Source organism: Triturus cristatus, chromosome 12, assembly GCF_964204655.1.
Source record: "Triturus cristatus chromosome 12, aTriCri1.1, whole genome shotgun sequence".
NCBI classification, from domain to species: Eukaryota; Metazoa; Chordata; class Amphibia; order Caudata; family Salamandridae; genus Triturus; species Triturus cristatus.
The window spans coordinates 147,880,618-147,898,573 of NC_140595.1; positions in this window are offsets into that span (position 1 = coordinate 147,880,618).

A 17,956-nucleotide genomic window follows, 5' to 3' on the forward strand; every position below is an offset into this window, starting at 1 on the left:
ATCCTATCCCGAAGAAGATGCAGGCGGGACAGGTGCACGTGTGGCACAGAAGGAGCAGCCATTCCGTAGTATGAAAAGGAAAAGCAGCACACCCGCCACTAGTGCCAGAAGCAGCGGAACACCTCCAAAGATGCTTGAGAAAAGTGAATGAAAAAAGCCCGGAACCACACCAAAAATAGTTTGGAAAGAGGTCACGAGACCCGAGCCCACAAGTTTAAAAAAATGAGCCAGGCCGGTCGTGGACGAGGCCTTGAAAATAGTTTGGATCAAAGAGCCGAAATGCAGGGGGAGGTCAGTATTCAGAAGCGCCTGTACCTCAGTGCGCGTATTAGCAACGTGAAGGTCGAATGTTTCACGTGATGAAGTCAAAGACACCTCTTTTTGGGACAATAGGGCTCTTATTCTGCTCAACTTGTTGAACTCTGCTTTCAAGGTTGGAATCGAAGGCCAGATGGAAGCATCCAGCCGCCCATGCGGGGGTGGAAAGAGAACATTATTGCAGCAGACCACTTTCTGCGAGACAGTTACAATATACGGGATTCCCACTAACATCCCACAGCAAGCTTCACTATTCAAAATCAAATAACTACCGTTAGCAAGCAGTGTGAAAGAAGGCGTAATCACAGGCACTGGGACACCCCGTAAGATGCATGCTAAGTTCGGTGCTTGTACATTGCATGCGCCGTGTAATTGAATTTGCCTACATACCAAGGAATGGTCAGGTGACGTGGTACATTCCTCGCCCTTCAAATAAACCTCAGTCCCGTCCCTAGTACATCTATACGTAAAGGGGAGGGACCAAACCTCATGTATGAAAGCGGTGCCCAGCGGTTCATATCTACCCAAAGCATAATGTTTCATACAAGACGTAAACTTAAAAAGTGCAAACGGGAGAGTTATCAATCCGTGGATTAACCACGTAGCCGAATTGATCTCCGCTACAGAAAAAGGCAATGGTTCTAATTTTTCAATATGTAACAATGAAAATGTAGCATCCTTCATGGACATAAATCGCTGCTTGTCAGTAAGGTTAAAGGGAAGGAATAACGATGTAGTGTTAAGATAGTCCCAAGGGACTCTCCCTGCCTTTAAAGTCTGCAATGTCCATGCAAACTGCATAACAGAACGCAACTGGTTTTGACCATGATATAACACAGACATATCATCATGCACAATATCAACAACTGATGAAACAATATTATCTAATGTATAAATCCTAGAAGAGAGAGTGCTAATGCCATTATCTATAACGGCCAAAACCTTCTCCATGTTTGCTTGGTCAATAGCTCGCAATCTGGAAGCCGCCTCAATCTGTGACAACTTCCAGACTTCGTTGTAAATAGCATACGCCCACCTCTTGGTTCTGCCACCCACAGGACCCTTAACAAAATCATTCAAATCTATTTTGTCATGTAACTGTGATAAATGAACTTTGACAGACGCCAAAGTGGAATGTTGCAGCCAAGATTGACATAACTTGCCCACAGAGTATGTAGTTACAGTATGTGACGACTCAAACCGAGGGTCTACGCGTTCCTGAGTATACCCCGGTGTCAGCCCCAGAAAACGTCGTTGACAGATATCTGAACTGCTTTGCCAAATTAACCAACCCTCACTATTAACTTTCGAAATATTGAAAGATGTATTTGAAACTAAGGATTGCAAAGCAGCAAGGGACAGATCTGTGTGGTTATCCCAATTGGGATAAGCGCCCAGATCTGGCACAGAAGGTGACTTTAATTGTTTAGAAGTAGCCAATCCAAAACAGGTGGTTTGGAAGATGGATGAATTTAAAAATAAAATATGATTTGGTATAAGACAGGCACGATGTAAAGCCTCTGTACCCTGTACCTGCCACGGCTTGGAACCCCAAACCGACTTTAGATCAATAGTAGCCTTCCATACATCATAACCTTTGATTGACAACTCGTCCATAAAGGACTTAGAATAAAGTAGCTTCGTGTGTGTCAGTCTAACCTTTGCGGCAGACTCAGGCAGCATCTTAAAATAAAACGCTGCCGGGTTGGAAACACCGAAATCGGTAAAATATGAATACTTGTTAATTAGTGTTTGTGAACTTCCGAATTCGGGAGTAGGACAGTGTTCCCATTGGGTATAATTTACAAAATTTCTAAATGTATTAGCTTTATGCAGGAAATGATTGCCATAATGTTGAAAACAATACTGTTCCGCATAATTAGCCGCATTTTCGTATAAATCTTCAGCATCAAAAGCGGCATAATATTTTAAATCAGAAAACAGTGATTCAATGGCGTGTACATCCCAATCATCAGAACGTATGTTCTGCCTAACCACATCACCCATAGAAACACGAAATACATTAGGTACATTAATGACCTCTGTAGGCCCATGAATTCGGAATTTAACAGCATCCCATGCGATTCCATCCAAGACGGGCCAGGCAGTAATATTCACAAAAGTCTGGTCCCTCTTCATGATGTGGGACGAGGAGTGGGGGGCCAAAGTTCCATTGATAAGTCTAATTGACGATCTCTCACTCAGATAGTGGCCATCCACAAGACGGAAAAAAACTATCACAAATCCAATGGACATAAATAAAAAAACACTGAAAAGCAACAGCCAAATGTATGTCCAAGGGGCAATCAAAAAATGTCTCTTAAACCAGCTGAAAAAAACTGCAATGTTCGATGGGGGGCTTGAGGGCAATGAGTTAGTGTCAAAGGAGAAACAGGACTGGCCAAGTGCCGCAGATTGTAAAACAGGCGAGGGACCACGTGTAGGATAAGCATACTCAGTTTCTTCGGGCAAACCACCTGCCGATGGCATCAACAAGGGATCAGTAACCGTTTGCATCTCGATGGCAACACCAGGCAAGGTGTTAGAAGCAAGAGTCAACATTGAATTTCTTTGCATCGTCTGGCATGAAACTGCTGGAGTCATGCTAAGAAGTATCGGCCACTCGCTGAAGTTTGACATTGTCAATAGAGATGTACCTGTTTTCTTTGCGACCAGGAAGTGGAGGTAAAATGACTGTTCTTGTACCCTGCACTCCAAGCACTGGAACTGGTGCACGATAAGAGGGGCCGAACTCCTTCTTGTTCTCCACCTTCTCACGGACCAGATCTCCAACTCGGGGTAGCCAGCCGACTACCGGAACCTGAACTTCAACTTCAGATGTGGAGGGCAAGTGTTCCTTCGATAGAGTGTCTCTGGCTTCTTGTAGAGTCTGTAAAACAGCACAGTGATCATCTACGTCAAAGGGTGCGGTCGACGCCGCCATGTCTAGACCATCAAGGTCTGGTACAAACATTCTGATTCCGAAGAGCATCATGTACGGGGTCCGCCCACCCAGAGACCTTCTAGGGAGATTATTAAGTGCACGTTGGACGTTATACAAATGGGCTAGCCAGTTTCGGCCTGTGCCTAAAACACGGGCTGTCAATGATTGCTTTAAGTCACGGTTCATTCGCTCCACCACACTATTACCCTCAGGTCGGTAGGGGGACGAAAATTTGACTAGGACCCCCAAATTTCTCATAGCCTCCTTGTAAGCCTTAGAGGCAAACGCAGGGCCCTGATCAGAATGGAAGGTACCACACGCAAAAGTTCCCACAAAGACACGCAAATCTCTGATGACAGTCCGCGAGTCAGCACTCCTTTGTGGCCATACCCACAGAAAACGTGTGCACGAATCCACTGCAACCAAGATGTACTTGTACGCAGTATCAGAAGAAAAAGGACCGCAGTGATCCAAATAAACACAACCAAATGGTTTATTGGATATGTACAACTGTGTTTGTGATGGGCGCGCAACAGTAGAAGGTTTAATCTGTTGGCAAATGTCACAATCGAGAACATAAGCGCGCGCTTGTTTATATAAACCGAACCACCAGTAACGTTGTTGTAGCAGAGATATAGTGGCTGACACTCCGGCGTGGGCTGACGCCAACCCCTCATGAGCAGCCAGAATCAGTGCGGGTCTGCAGTCCGCGTTGGGAATAATTCTGTCACCAACGTCGTTAATCCTCACTAATGGGACATTATCAGGACTTAAATGGTAAATGTAACGAGAAGGAAAACCCTTCGGGTAATCGCCTCCCTTTTCTGTAGCAGCAATAGCTGCCAAGATGTCATCATCAATCTTACTCTTTGATCTGGTTACTGCTGCCACTAAGTATGTAGCCACTGCTGTTTTTGCTGCCTCGTCAGCCAAGCTGTTGCCGACAGCATGGACACCAAGTCGTTGGTGACCAAGAGTGTGAATTACATTCACGAGTGGGAGACGTTCTTTAAAGTCCGCCACTCGAACCCAAAGCGTTTTATGCTTAATTGTGCCACCTTTTGTGTCTCGATAATCATTCTGAGACCAGAAGTGTAAATTGTCATTATAGGATTGGACACAGTAAAAAGAATCACTCACTATTAGAGTAGTGACTCGGGGATCAGCAAACTCCAGTGCAAGCACTAGAGCCCGAAGCTCCGCCAATTGCGCGGTACAATCGCCCAATGACTGCGTATGCACCGCATCAGATTGGAATTCACCATTTACGAAAGTACCTACGACAATTGCGCAAGCCGCTGAGTAGGCGTGCTTTGATCCAATTGCGGGCTGCGCAGACCCGTCAGTGTATATGACACAATGGTATTCTTCGAGCGGGCGCAAAGACAGAGGAGCCGGATGAACGAATTCATACTGCAAGAACTCTTGAGTCTGTAATGAGGCATCAAAGATGTAGGTGACGTCTGGCGACGTCAGTGTTGTGGCCCATTGTATCCACCGGGGATGCAAAGCTTTAGAATTTGGTACACTTGCCTTTGTCACCGCTTCTAAGGCGGGATAGGGTGTTACAACCAGAATCTGTTTCCCATGTGACAGTGCGCGTTCTTTAAGGATCGCCATCTGTACAGCAGTCAGAACTTTTTCGACCGCGGAAAAACGTAATTCAGCAGAGGTGTACAAGTGGGATTTGTACGCAATGGGGACTGTATCGCCCTCATTAAACGTCAAATACGTGAAACCCACGGCGCCTGGCACTATTCTTATTACCAGGTTGGTGCGGTTATCACGTGTCTGCAAATATTGTGAAGCAAGAAGGTCAGCCTGTAAAGACTGTAAAATTTTTGAATGTTCCAGCTGCCAGCTAGACTTCGAAAATGTGGGTTGTACCAAGGCGTAAAGCGGCTTGATACGCTGGGCATAATCAGGAATGTAGGTACGGCCGAAATTCAGAAAGCCCAGCAGAGATTGTAATTTCTTTAGTGTCGTTGGCGCACTCAAGCATGCGCACTTCTCCAGAAAGTGGGGAGCTAACCCCTTTCCTTCATTATTGAGCTCGTAGCCCAAAAACAACACTGTATATTCCGCGATGTGAGACTTCGCAAAATTGAATTTGTAGCCATAGTCAGCAAAACTCACTACAATATTGTCGACTCGAGACAGATGCGGCAACAGCTCGTCATCCGTGAGGTAGATATCGTCAACATAGGAGTATGCCTCGGGGTCTATTCTTTCTAAGAGAGAAACCACGCGAGCGGAAAAGACGCCAGGGCTATTTTTGTAGCCCATGGCTAATCTCGTAAACTGTTTTTGTTTACCGCCCGAAGTAAACGCTGTCCACTGGCTACTCAGTGTGGACAGGTTATGGCTAAAAAAGCCATAGGAAATGTCAAGTGTCGTTTTAAATCGTTTACGCACGAGACTGTCGACTAGAGCCGAGCTATGTGTATTTTGTACCGCGCAGGTCCGGCAATGAGAGTTTAGGTGCCGGTAATCCAAAACTAAACGGTACGAGCCGTCAGGCTTCGTTACAGTGAATAAAGGGTTATTCATAGGGGACACACATGTTTCAATTACACCCTGATATTCCAATTGTTCAAGGATCGCCGCGACGTGAGGTCTAGCTTCACGACGCATGGGATATTGGGGCTGTGGCTGGGGCATAGACCGCAATGGAATCTCATGGCAGGGGGACAACCGGTCCCAACCCACCTGAGTACGATACACCGCTGGCGCAAGTGCCAGCGCCCACTCACCAGCGTACATTTCAGCTTGGTCCGTAGGCACCGTGTGCGCAAAGGACGGGAGGATTTTCTCCTCCCCTCTAGGAGCTTCCAAAATGAAGGCCGGGGGCCAATCTGCCTCCGCTAGGAGGATATCATAGGTGGTGGTCAGATTATCCCAAAAAATCCCTTTTATAGTACGTTGTATGTCACCCTCTATTAATAAGACTATTTCAAAAAGTCTATCAGGGGGAGCCACTCTGGTGTCAGCTGTTTCAACAGTAACCAATACATCAGTTGCTGTCGCCGCCAGAAATGGACGCAGAGCTTGACGGACTATGGTAATTTCCGCCGCGCTGTCTAGTAGCGTCAGCGCCCATGTCCGGTTCTGAAGCTGTGTCCGCACTATCTGAGGCATATGTTGCCGTCAGAGCCGCCACTTTCTTCTTCTGAAACGGGGGTCTTTGTCGAGCAAACTCGTCCTGCTTGCCTTTACCCTCAGTCTGTCGGGGTTGGTCACGCTGTTGTGGAGCACCCCGACCTTTGCCACCGCCTCCGCCACCAGACTGTGTAGCCGATGTTTCCTGTGAAGAACGAGGAGAACGCGGTTCAGAAACCTGAAATCTATCAGGAGACTTAATAGTAGCACGATCTCGCAGATCATGAGTGCGTTCACTACTTGACTGTACGGGAGAGGCAGGCCGAGAGCCCTGTTTCTGCTGCTGATTGCCCTGTTGTTTAAACGGCCACTTTTGTTTTGGAAAAATGGGCCGTTCATCCTTACCAGAAGTTCCTGCCTTACCCTGCTGCTTAGAATCGGGATTCTTGATCACAGGCTTAACTCCTAAAGAGCTACGACCCAAATCACGATATGCTTCTGCAATTATTTTAGCAAATTCCTGCGGCTTGTCCTCTTCAGCAACTTTCTTCAGTTCATTACGAACCTGAAAGTGCAACGCATCACCCTTAAGGTTTCCCATTATCATGGTAGCCACCAGGCCAAAATCTCCGAGGAGCCGCATCCCCAATTCTATCGCAGACTCCGCTCCATGGTCCTCTTGAACCTGTTTAATGATGGAGGGCAGCTGTAACATAGACGGAGTGCCGAAGCACTGCGCGTACGTCGCAGCAAAAATCTTACCCCAGGATACACAGTCATCTATATGGGGAACTAAGTCTTTAGGCAAACTAATGGTGAGGATCCTGTGTTTTTCCACAGGAGTTGTATGCGGATAAACCGCCTCTATTTGGTCAAATTTTTCAGCAAGCCAAAAAGGATAATCATCCCTTGTGAGGGGGCGCTTGCCCACAACAGAATTGACCATAACAGGACTAACGACCACCGCGTGACGATCACTAGGTTGTCCCGCACTAACAGGCGCCCCCGCCTGTACAGTGCGCGACACATACTGCACTAACGCCCTATATACTGTTATAAGGGCAGTGTGTAGTACACGCAATTCATCCACCGTCACCGTGAGGTAACGGGGATGAGGCGTAAATCCGGCTAGTACCGGCCAAGTGGCCCCCGCAATTGATAAAGGGCCCATTCTCGGCGGTATAACCACATGGGGGAGGGCGCCATTAAACCAAATCTGATGTTGCCAAGCAGATATTGGTATCTCCTGTGTCCTATAAGGCGCATAGGCGGCAGGCACGGCAGTGGCAGTGTAAGAATGAAATGTATTATCATTACCACTGACTGCCGGAATCGTCACCCAAGAGTAGAACAACTCGAAGGGGTGAGCCGCATCGGCTCCCACCACAAAGATGACGTCCATGCCCGCGTCCGGCACCCCATACTGCGTCAAGTGACGTTTCAGGGCCGCACGGCTATGCGCCGCAATATTAATTGCCATAAGGACAAGCTACACTTCAAGTATTCAGTAGCACAAGGGTTCAATAACCTTTTTAATAATCAAGCTTGAAGGAACCTATATCAATAGAACTAGGTAGGTTTAAAATCCGTCAGACTTGTTATCCGGAAACAAGAATGAGGGTGCTGTGGACTAAATGTAAGCACTACTAAGGCGTTTCAACTCATAGACCAAACGTTAGGTGCGCCATGTTGCAGGGATTCTGCTGATACACAGAACTATGCGAAGAACCCCAGGACCTCAGTGAATTGTGGTGTACCAGAAACTCACCTCAGAACCCAGAACCCAGTATCCGGCTAGCATAAGTGTCCCATTCGTTATCCGAGATTTAGCTCGGCGGTCCCAATGTGTAGACAACCCAGAACAAGCGACTCAGTACATACTCAGGAATGGTGGGAATCGGAAATACCTGTTCGTATATTATTCTCACATCAGTCCACAACAATAATCAACAGAGACACGTTGTAAATAAAAAGGGGTTTATTTTTATAGACCACGTGTCCTAAGATGCAGTACTTTGGCTAATACAAGCAGACAAATGATTAATATCAAAACCAGCAACATAGTTACAATACCATAGAATATAAAAGGGGTGATCATATTAGAATGACAGTGGATACTACCACCTTCCCTTTACTAAGAAGCTAATATTATTATTATGCTAATAGAAGGTCTCTTAGGCTTGAATAGGGGACCCCATACCTCAAAGATCAGCTTAGTGAAATCACATCACAGGAGCATCAGGAGTCTTCTCGCAGGAAGGCTCGTCTTCGGTCTGAATAATAAACATGATGTCTGTGATATTAAAAGCACTAATTTTCAGGCATTTGCAGCTGCGCGTGTGTTATGGCTAAATAGTGGGCCGATCAACCTAGAGTGAAAAACATGCATTGTGTAATAACCCAGACTGTTTGTCACACCATGTACAGACCAAGGTCGCTGCGCAGAGCTTGGGATAGTAACAACAGATCGCGCTTGTGTGAAGCAAGTCTCGAGTCAGCAGTTTGTTTTAAGAAATAACATGTAAACGCAGTGCCGTGTGCAAAAGCAAAAAGATGGCTTTCTAACATCTAACGTGGTTATGCTAACTTAACAATGCCTGTACGTATTCAGAGAGAACTCACTACATTACAATAGTCTCGCTTTACGATCGCTTACGCGATAGCAAGGTGAGACCTAAAAATGAAACGTTTCTGTTTCATTTTTTAAGAGTAGACAGTGTTCTGTGGGACCACTGCCTGCTTGTAAAAAAAATATTCACGCCAGTCACAAAGGGTAAGGCTTCCCTGGGGACTCCTTCCTGTTTGCGAGTGGCTTACCACCTCCTTGAAGTAGGTGGTAAACTGAGAGTGTTTTGATACCGCAATTGCGGTTGCAAAACAATCGTGCAAAGAAGTGCCAATCGCTGTTAGGAAGGGACGCCCTTGGCACGCCCCTTCCTAATAGAGTGAGAACGCAGACTGGTGCAGAAAATGTTTCTCACTCTGAAGCTACAGGCCCTGCCACATGTGATGCACCTCTGAGAAGCATACACACTGAGTGCCAGCACTGGGCCTAGCTTCAAAAACATAACAATAGAAATGTTTCTGATGCTAGGCCCTGCTGGCACACAGCGTGTATATTGCTCAGTGGTGCGTGGCACGGTGAACAACCATTACAACGCAACTTTTACAACGCACTGCCATTACAACGAAACTGGTACAACGCAAATGCTGTGACAACGCATGCCATTACAACGCAAGTCTTTACATCGACTTGCACTAGATGGCGTGCTAACATTAAAAATAGTGTAGTTTACTATCCAAACACCTTCCCTACTGCAACGTGGACTGGAGTTAGAATAGTAAATTACCCTTTTTTAATGTTAGCACGCCATCTACTGCAAGTCGATGTAAAGACTTGCATTGTAAAGACTTGCGTTGTCACAGCATTTGCGTTGTAAAAAATTTGTTGTAACAGCATGCGTTGTAAAAGCATGCGTTGTAACATCATACATCCGCGTGGCACTGGCAGGACCTAGCTTCAGAAACATTTCTATCTACATGTTGTTATGACATCCCTTTATTAATGTAATGACTTCACTTTCACAATTGCCATATTAACCTTCTTGCTTTTCAAATTTGCTTGAAAATGCACCATTTACCGACTCTTTTTTCAAAATGTTCTAGGGGGGGAGAGGCCCCCCCCCCCAACCCCACTAAAGATGTTCAGGCTTGCTCGCTCCGCTCTCTCACCACAGTGCACTCCCACGCATATTTCTGCGTCTTATCGAAGTTGAAATGTTGGCATGTATGCCTGTATACGTCCCTAGCTATATGTCACTGGGACACCGCTCTTACATTCCTGGACGCAGTGGCGTCACTAGGGGGGTGCGGGGGGTGTGGTGTGGTGCAACCGTGCAAAATTGAAACCAGTCAGTCCAGAAACACAACGACGCGTCACGCGTCACAACCTAACCTTCTATTCAGCAGGAGGTGCGTCTGCGTGCCTCGGCAGTGACGTCACGTTGTCACTAGAGGGGTGCAGCGCGCCTGTACCTACGAGCTGAGGCCTGGGAGACTCAAACCAGGTGCTGTTCCTGCCTTGCTCTGCCTGCCCGCCGGTGCCTCTGTTGTGCCCCTGTTGGGTAGAATTGCCCTGCTGTGCTGGGTCTTGGTGTGGCGGAAGACGTGAACATACCTGAGGCCCCCGACCGTCGGAGCTGCATGGCAGTGAATGCTGTGCTCGGGATCAAAGGGACCCGCCCAGCCTGCCCAACAAGAGGCAAAGGCAGCTGAATGCGGTGAGTGCGGACGGCAGCATATTACTTCCCCCCAAACCGGCAAACCCCCTTCCCCCCGACGCCAGCTGCTGTGAGCTAGGCCATTGGGGGATGCAGTGGTGACTGTGGTGTCCCCCTGTGAAGACTTAAGCGGGGCCCGTGCTCCCGATGATGCCCAAGTCTGGGCTGCAGAGTGAGGTGCCCTGCTCCAGAGTGCCTGCGCGTTGGACCCGGAGCACCCTGTGTGGTGAGATGCACTGTGAGGACTGTTTGACTGCTGGGGCCCTATCTTCCCTTGTTGGAGGGAACCTGAGGGCAGCCTGACATCAGGAACTCCTGGGGGACCGGGGTAGAGGCCCTGGCCCATTGCCTTGGCCCTGTGAGAACTGTGGCTGGGGGAAGAATGCTGATGGCAACAGCTCTGCTTGCCTCGGAGCTCCTTCCTAAAGTGATGCTCTGCTCTACTTCATTCCCATTCTTTCTGTACTTTCTCTATATCTCCCTCTCCCAGCTCTCCTGTTCTTTACTTACATTTCTCTCCTTTGCCCACACACCACCTCTTCCCTACCTTTACTTCCATTCTTGCCTGTGACTTTGTTGACACTTTCTTCATTTTTACCGCCATTCCTGCCTCCCGGGTCCCCTTCTGTTCTCTTCATTTTTACTTCTGTTCAAACCCTGCCGCCAGTCTCCAAGTCTCTCTAGGTTTGCATGCATTCTTTTCCTCCCGTTCCTTATTTCCTCATCGTTTCTCTGTCTTCTTTCCCTCTCAGTCACTCCATCTTAGCTTTCACTCGACTTTCTGTGCTTCCAGACAACTTCCTATTTTTCCTTCGATTCTTCCTACTCTATTCCCTGTCCAGCTCTCGCCATCTTTACATCTATTCTTTTCCTTTCAACTCTCTGATGTCCTGTTCCCCAAGCTTTACAATGGTTCCTGCTTTTTAGATCTTCTGCCACTCTCCTGACTTCTACTTCCCTTACTCAAGCGCTCCATCTTTAGCTCTTCCCTTCTTTACTTTCATTTCTTTAGTATCCCCCATTTGTCTTATGTCTTAAGTTCATTTTCATTCCTGCGTTCTCCATTTGTCACCCTTTCTCTTCCTTCTTCTTCCTCCCTTTCCTCTCTTGCTTCCTAAAATAAGACCTTGTCCCTAGAAATGAGTGTTGTTGACCACAAATTAAGTACTGGGCCGTAGTCCAATTTTCCTACAGCCCCTCCTAGCTGCCAGTCTTTTCTTTCTTTTCTTCCCTCTTCTGTTCCACTCTTGGCTGCCATCTGTAATTTACTTCTGCTCTCTCCAGGTCTAAAAGCACTCTGAACACCAGAAATAGATCAGTATAACCATAGTGCAATATGAATTCAGGGTCGAGGTAGATACCAGTATAAGAAGGAAACCATATGGAGCAAAATGACGTGTTTGGCTATGATTAACGCGGAGACATCTGTTAACATCAACAGATCTGTGGGAGCATCTTATAATTTTTTTTTTATTTTTATGACTCAGTGGTATGTTTTGATTTGCCAAAAATGTTTAGTTTTTTTGGGGGGATAAATTACTCATTGGTTTCGGTTAATGTTCATTGTTTTCCTCATTAGTAGGATGTATTTATGAGGCCTCAGCAATTTAATCATGTTTCATCAGTAAATATTGCTATACTGTCATAATAGTAATTGGAGAATGCATAGTTATTGACTTACTGCCAATGCCAAGTATTTAATCTGTGTGTGCAGTTTAGTGCGGACCAGAGCCATGAAGAAAGAACAGTAAAAGGAACAACAGAAAGTTACGCCTGCAAAGTTCTGGTGGTTTACACCTATACAAACTATATCGTTCTAAATTTAAACTTTTTTCGGTCAAAGTTTACAAGTTTGGGAAAGGAGAAATAAGCAGGGGACATACATTATTTTTGAAATCATTCAGTTATTTGGGTAAGAACATTTAAGGCAATACAGCCCGAAAACCACTGACCACTTGATGTAAAGAAAGGTGTATACCCAACTGTTCCGTGGCTTAAGTCTTGTACAGGCTATTAGAACATTGGAATGGCAAGCGCTCCATTGAAGACAATGGAGTGCTCCGAGCTTCTTTTGGCTCGTAGAAGCCCTGAGCATCAATAGTCCAATGTTTGTTCACAGCTGTTGCTGTGAACAAAGGCCTTACAGAGCCCGGCAAGAGGTACATCATTATCATGGCCATGGATGCAAGGCAACAATAAAACATGTCCAGAGAACTGGTGATTAATGATCCTGCTGGAGAGCAGTCCTTTGCCTGTTGGTAGTTTTGAAATGCAGATAAACTGTATTTTATTTGGATAGCTCAGTGGGTTACTGCCTTTGTCACAGAGATTCTTGTGTTACTTGCAGTTCAAAAGTTACAATCCTAACATAGGACAGTGGCTATGAACTGTCATCAAAGACCTGCAGACAAACATGAATGGTATAGTTAGAACTTCACTTTTTTTTGTGTTACTATAAAGTTAGAAATTCCCCAGTCTTTCATTATTTTAATGTTGCTAAAAAGAGTTTGGGCCGATATACATTTTTATTAGTAAAGCCAAGCCCCAACCACTATGGTATGCTTTAAATCCTGAGTTTGTGCTTCCCCAGCCCAAACCCTCTTTAAATTTACTGCCCACCAGTATGGATGCCATGTGATTCCTACATCTTGTAATCCTCATTGGCTCATGTGACATTCCCTGTAGACGGAATTACATATTAGCGATAAAACCGGCCCTGTCATTGCCTTTCTGTTTTTATTTAATTAGCAATCAGGTCATTAGGGCAACTGTGGAACATATTTTAAAGTGCGTTCTAATTATATTTACTGCTATATTTAATGTTTTAAGTTTGAAGGTGATTTTGCTAATGTTTTTTACGGGAATAATGAAAGTAGAGCTGGATGGAGCTGATATGGGGCTGGGGCCCAAGTTCAGCTGTGAGATAAGGTGCAGAGGAGAGGGATGGTAGAAAAGTGGATAATCGGGCCTGGAAGTACTTGTGTTAAAACCTGGCCTGTTGGAATTTGAGGGTTTGCACTTACATCCAGACATCGCTCTTACTTTCAAATAACTTTCCACATGCTCTGTATACACACAGAATTGATCCGTTGTATACTGGTGACTGTTTGCAAGTAGATATAATCTAATCTAGGGCTTGTAGGCTAGCGGACTCGGAGCGGAGGAGGTCCATGCGGTAAGTCGTGAGGGGGTGACACCATGAGTTACCCGCACCGGGTGACAACAACCCTAGTGACGCCACTGGTAGGAAGCCTGGGAGTGAAGTGAAAATTCCACAGGAAGAGGGGATGTTTTGCTGCACGATTGTGCCACCAAAACTTGTGTGCACTAGAATTTGCAAGGAGAGGGAAGGGCTAGCTTATTTTATTCTGATAAAAAACTCGTTTTTCCACGATTTATTCCCACGTTCTTTAAATCTGCAAATCTCTGAACGGTTTCTTGGAGTAATTAGAGGCAAATTCTGGAAATACTCCAACAAAGTTCATTCCTGAGGCCATACGGATGTGGAAGAGAAGGGACAAAAATGGGCAACAACTACCTGAATGGGCTATTATTTTTCTGTTGTGTGGAGCCTCGGTCTGTAGCAGACCTAAATTAGTCAGTATTGAGAGTAAGAGTACAGAAAGATGTGATTACCAAATACCAGGTCCATCTTTTCTTCATTCCACCTTATACCTCTATCTTCCACAATCCCCTGCTTCCTGTTTCTGCCTCACTCTTGCAGGCTATTGCTTAGTAGTAGGTTAAACCAGTACCAGAATTATTGTATGCACAGACCTGCCGACTAAAATGGCGCCACTGTGTATTCCAGCAAAGGGCCTCTTTCACACAGTCACCCTGGGAAGAGCTGATATCACGAGGTAGCAGGGAAGGTGAGCTGAAATCCCTTCATAGAGTGGGTTTCCAGCTCATCTTTGGGGGCTGATGTCCAGCAAGGAATGTGAAATTACCTCCGAACATAGGCATAAAGGCTGAAGCTGTTCTTAATAAAAAGATTAAGACCGGGTTATTCTCTCAGTAATTGCCCTCTACTTCTTTTTCCCAGAATGTATAGCGCTGGGACACTCTTGAGTAGCAGTGCGCTCTACAAATCATCTCACTATTACAATAACTAGAAGCATTCACAAGCTTTTATTTTATTGTTATTTTGGAGAGGAGGGAAGCTGACAGTTCTTGGGATAAAACCCCACACCCAGTGCATAATTGGAGCTTGTGGTTGCCGATCCTATCAAAATCAGACAGCTCAAAGTGCTTACGCACCAGGTAGATGAGCCATCTCACCCTAAAGAAATCCCTGGACCTACTTGGGCCTTAGAGTAGGACTGAAAGATGTCAGTGTAGGGTCAGAGAACCATTATATCCTAATAACCCACATATATATTTTTTATTTTAACATCCCCAACTACTCCGCTAATAAAGGGATACCTTGGAGTAAGCCATGGGATTTTTAATCTTTATGCCCCCTGGTCTTTTATTTTCAGTGCTCCCTGGAAGATGGTTGAACCCGATGATGAAGCATGACACTACTAGAGTGTGCAAGGGATATTTAAAGAAAGGGAATTTTTTCCTTCACCGCTTATAATTAAGCTGTGCCTTCATGAAAGAATATCATTGCCTAGCACTCGATATAGAATTCCGTAGGTGGGATTCTCTTTGTATGTGTGAATAGAATTAGGGAGGACGTATCCCTCCTGCTTCCCCTTCCATAAGGTGGAAGGACCTCTCTACCCTCTGGGCCTGAAAGAGGGATCTCCCCTCCCTCTCTCAGATCCCAAGTATATAAAATGCTGAAGGGTGCAACCTGCACTGTTTTTTGTGGACCAGCTGTTATTTTTCTTGATCTGACATTTCCTGGGAGAAAGACAAGAAAACCATCACAATCAAAAAAGCAGGTAGCTGCAAAGGGTGATATAAAGGGAAGAGGGCGTCTGGTAGTGGATTTAAGGGGCATGACAGATTAAAGACTACACAGTATTGGTATTTGGAGTGCTGACATTTAATAGCAATGGGCTCGGGCTTCTGAACTCATTCTTTTACAAATTAAGTACTGCCCACCGCTACAAAAAAACCAAGCTCCTCATACAGTGAATTATTTTTAAATTGACCAGACTGGGAATTAGTACCTGGCACATCAGCATCACTGATGACAATCAGTACAACACTTTTAATTGTGGACAATGCTGCTGCTGGTGAAACTTGCTTGCAAGCTATGAGTGTCTGGCGTGAACCCTTCTAGCATCAATTGCCAACAATGGTTCTCAAAGCATGGATCCACGAAGGCAGGTGAGCACATAATACAACTCCTTCATATCATGTAAGAAAGATACTGAAAAACTCACCTGTTCTTCAAGCACCCTGAAGTCTATCCATGAACTCACTATTATCTTATTATCCCCTTCATGACCATTGTGGGGAAAATGTGCTTTAGGAAAATATAGAAACTAACACTCCAGGCAACAACATTGGTAAGAATAACAGCCACAGAACAAAACGATTTTTCAGAACTGTATTGCCGTGGCATCAGTGTTCATTTCACTAGTGTCTTGTAATGCCAGACAACCAGCCATCCTCCATGAGCCCACCACTTGCGTAACTGATAACTGTGTCCTTACCTTCTCTGCTCAGCCTAGGGTGCAATGGTGTGTGTGATGGTGTGTGTGTGTGTGTTTGTATGTCTGTGAGCATGTTTAACCCACACTTTGAGTACCAGCCTGGCCCTCACAATCTTGTTGAACCCTGACAAAACCACAAAAACACCATCTCTCTGAGGACCGTTGTGCTGCGGTGACCAGTCTTTGCAGTGAAGTTAGGTATTTCCAAGCCAGTGCATCTAAAACAACAAAAATGTTTAGTTTTTCTTTGGTCTGGTGTATAACCAGCCCCAATACCAAGGGGTACATTGAGTTACCATAGTAAATATACACTCCATCACGGTCAATTGCTGGGCCTCGGGCCTCAAATGTACAGGTATAACATGGTGTGTGTGTGTATGTGTGTGTTTGTGTGTGTGTGTGCGCTTGCCTGCATACATGCATGTGTGTGGTGTGTATGTTAGCACGCACTGCCAGCACAGAGAGAGATTGGATAATGTTCCTGGTGGAGCGTTCATTGTCGAATCCTTCAATGTTGTCTGTGCAAGTCTTCTGATCCAGGGGGCTTCACCATTGCCTATTGTCCTCCACAAGTGGCAAACACATCTAGGCCAAAGCCCATCGTGCTTACTGAGATCTGCAAGCAATATGTTGGCTAACCCATGCCAGCGTGTGTCCCCTTGCAGTCCGGTTGAATAACTTGGACCCCTTCTTTAAAACACCTTTCAAATAGTGTCAACCACCTTATGCTGGAACAGTTCAAATATGACCTCAAGATTCAACTGTTGAGCCCAAAAAATCGTGCTCCTTCGCCATAAAACACCTTCCTTCCTCCATAGACTACTGTACATAACAACACACACATATGTAAATAACTATACTAATGTATCATATATATTTCATATTTCACCACTCATATTGTACAATATATAATTCAACGTAATTACACTACATGACATACAATCCCACTTCACATAATTCCAATACACTCAAAAACACATAATTACTAACCACATAATGCCACTGTACACCATGCCAACTAATACCACTACACAATCCAACCCACATAATTCTATTACACACCAATACATCCACTCCACTCCATAACACATAGGTAAGACACATTTATATTTACAACACCAACTCTTTCTTTTTTTTGGGACACCCAAACACTTAGATCTGGAGCTTAGCTCCTACCCATTTTTTCTTTTTCATCACCAAAAAGACAAAGCTACCCACACAGTTCCACACCACACAATTCAGTTCCACACATTTCTAATCCACAGCATATAGTGCAATACCAAACCACATGACACAACTCAACAACACAATTAAACCCACCACATACATCCAATCCACACCACACAATTCCACACCATGCCACAAAATTCAACAGCATACACATAATTAAACTCCACTACATACCAATCCACAACACAGAATAGCATTCCACACAATTACACTCCACTCCACATAATCCCACTCTACATAATTCCAGTACACTCAATACCACATAATTACTACCCATATAATTCCACAACACACATGCCATATAAGTCCACTACACAAATCAACTCCACACCACACAATTCCATGTCACACAATAACACAACTAACTAATCCAATCTAACCCACATAATTTGACTAAACACCACATACATACACTCCATAACACATAAGTAAAACACATTGCCAATAGCACTAATTCAAACAAATGTGAGACC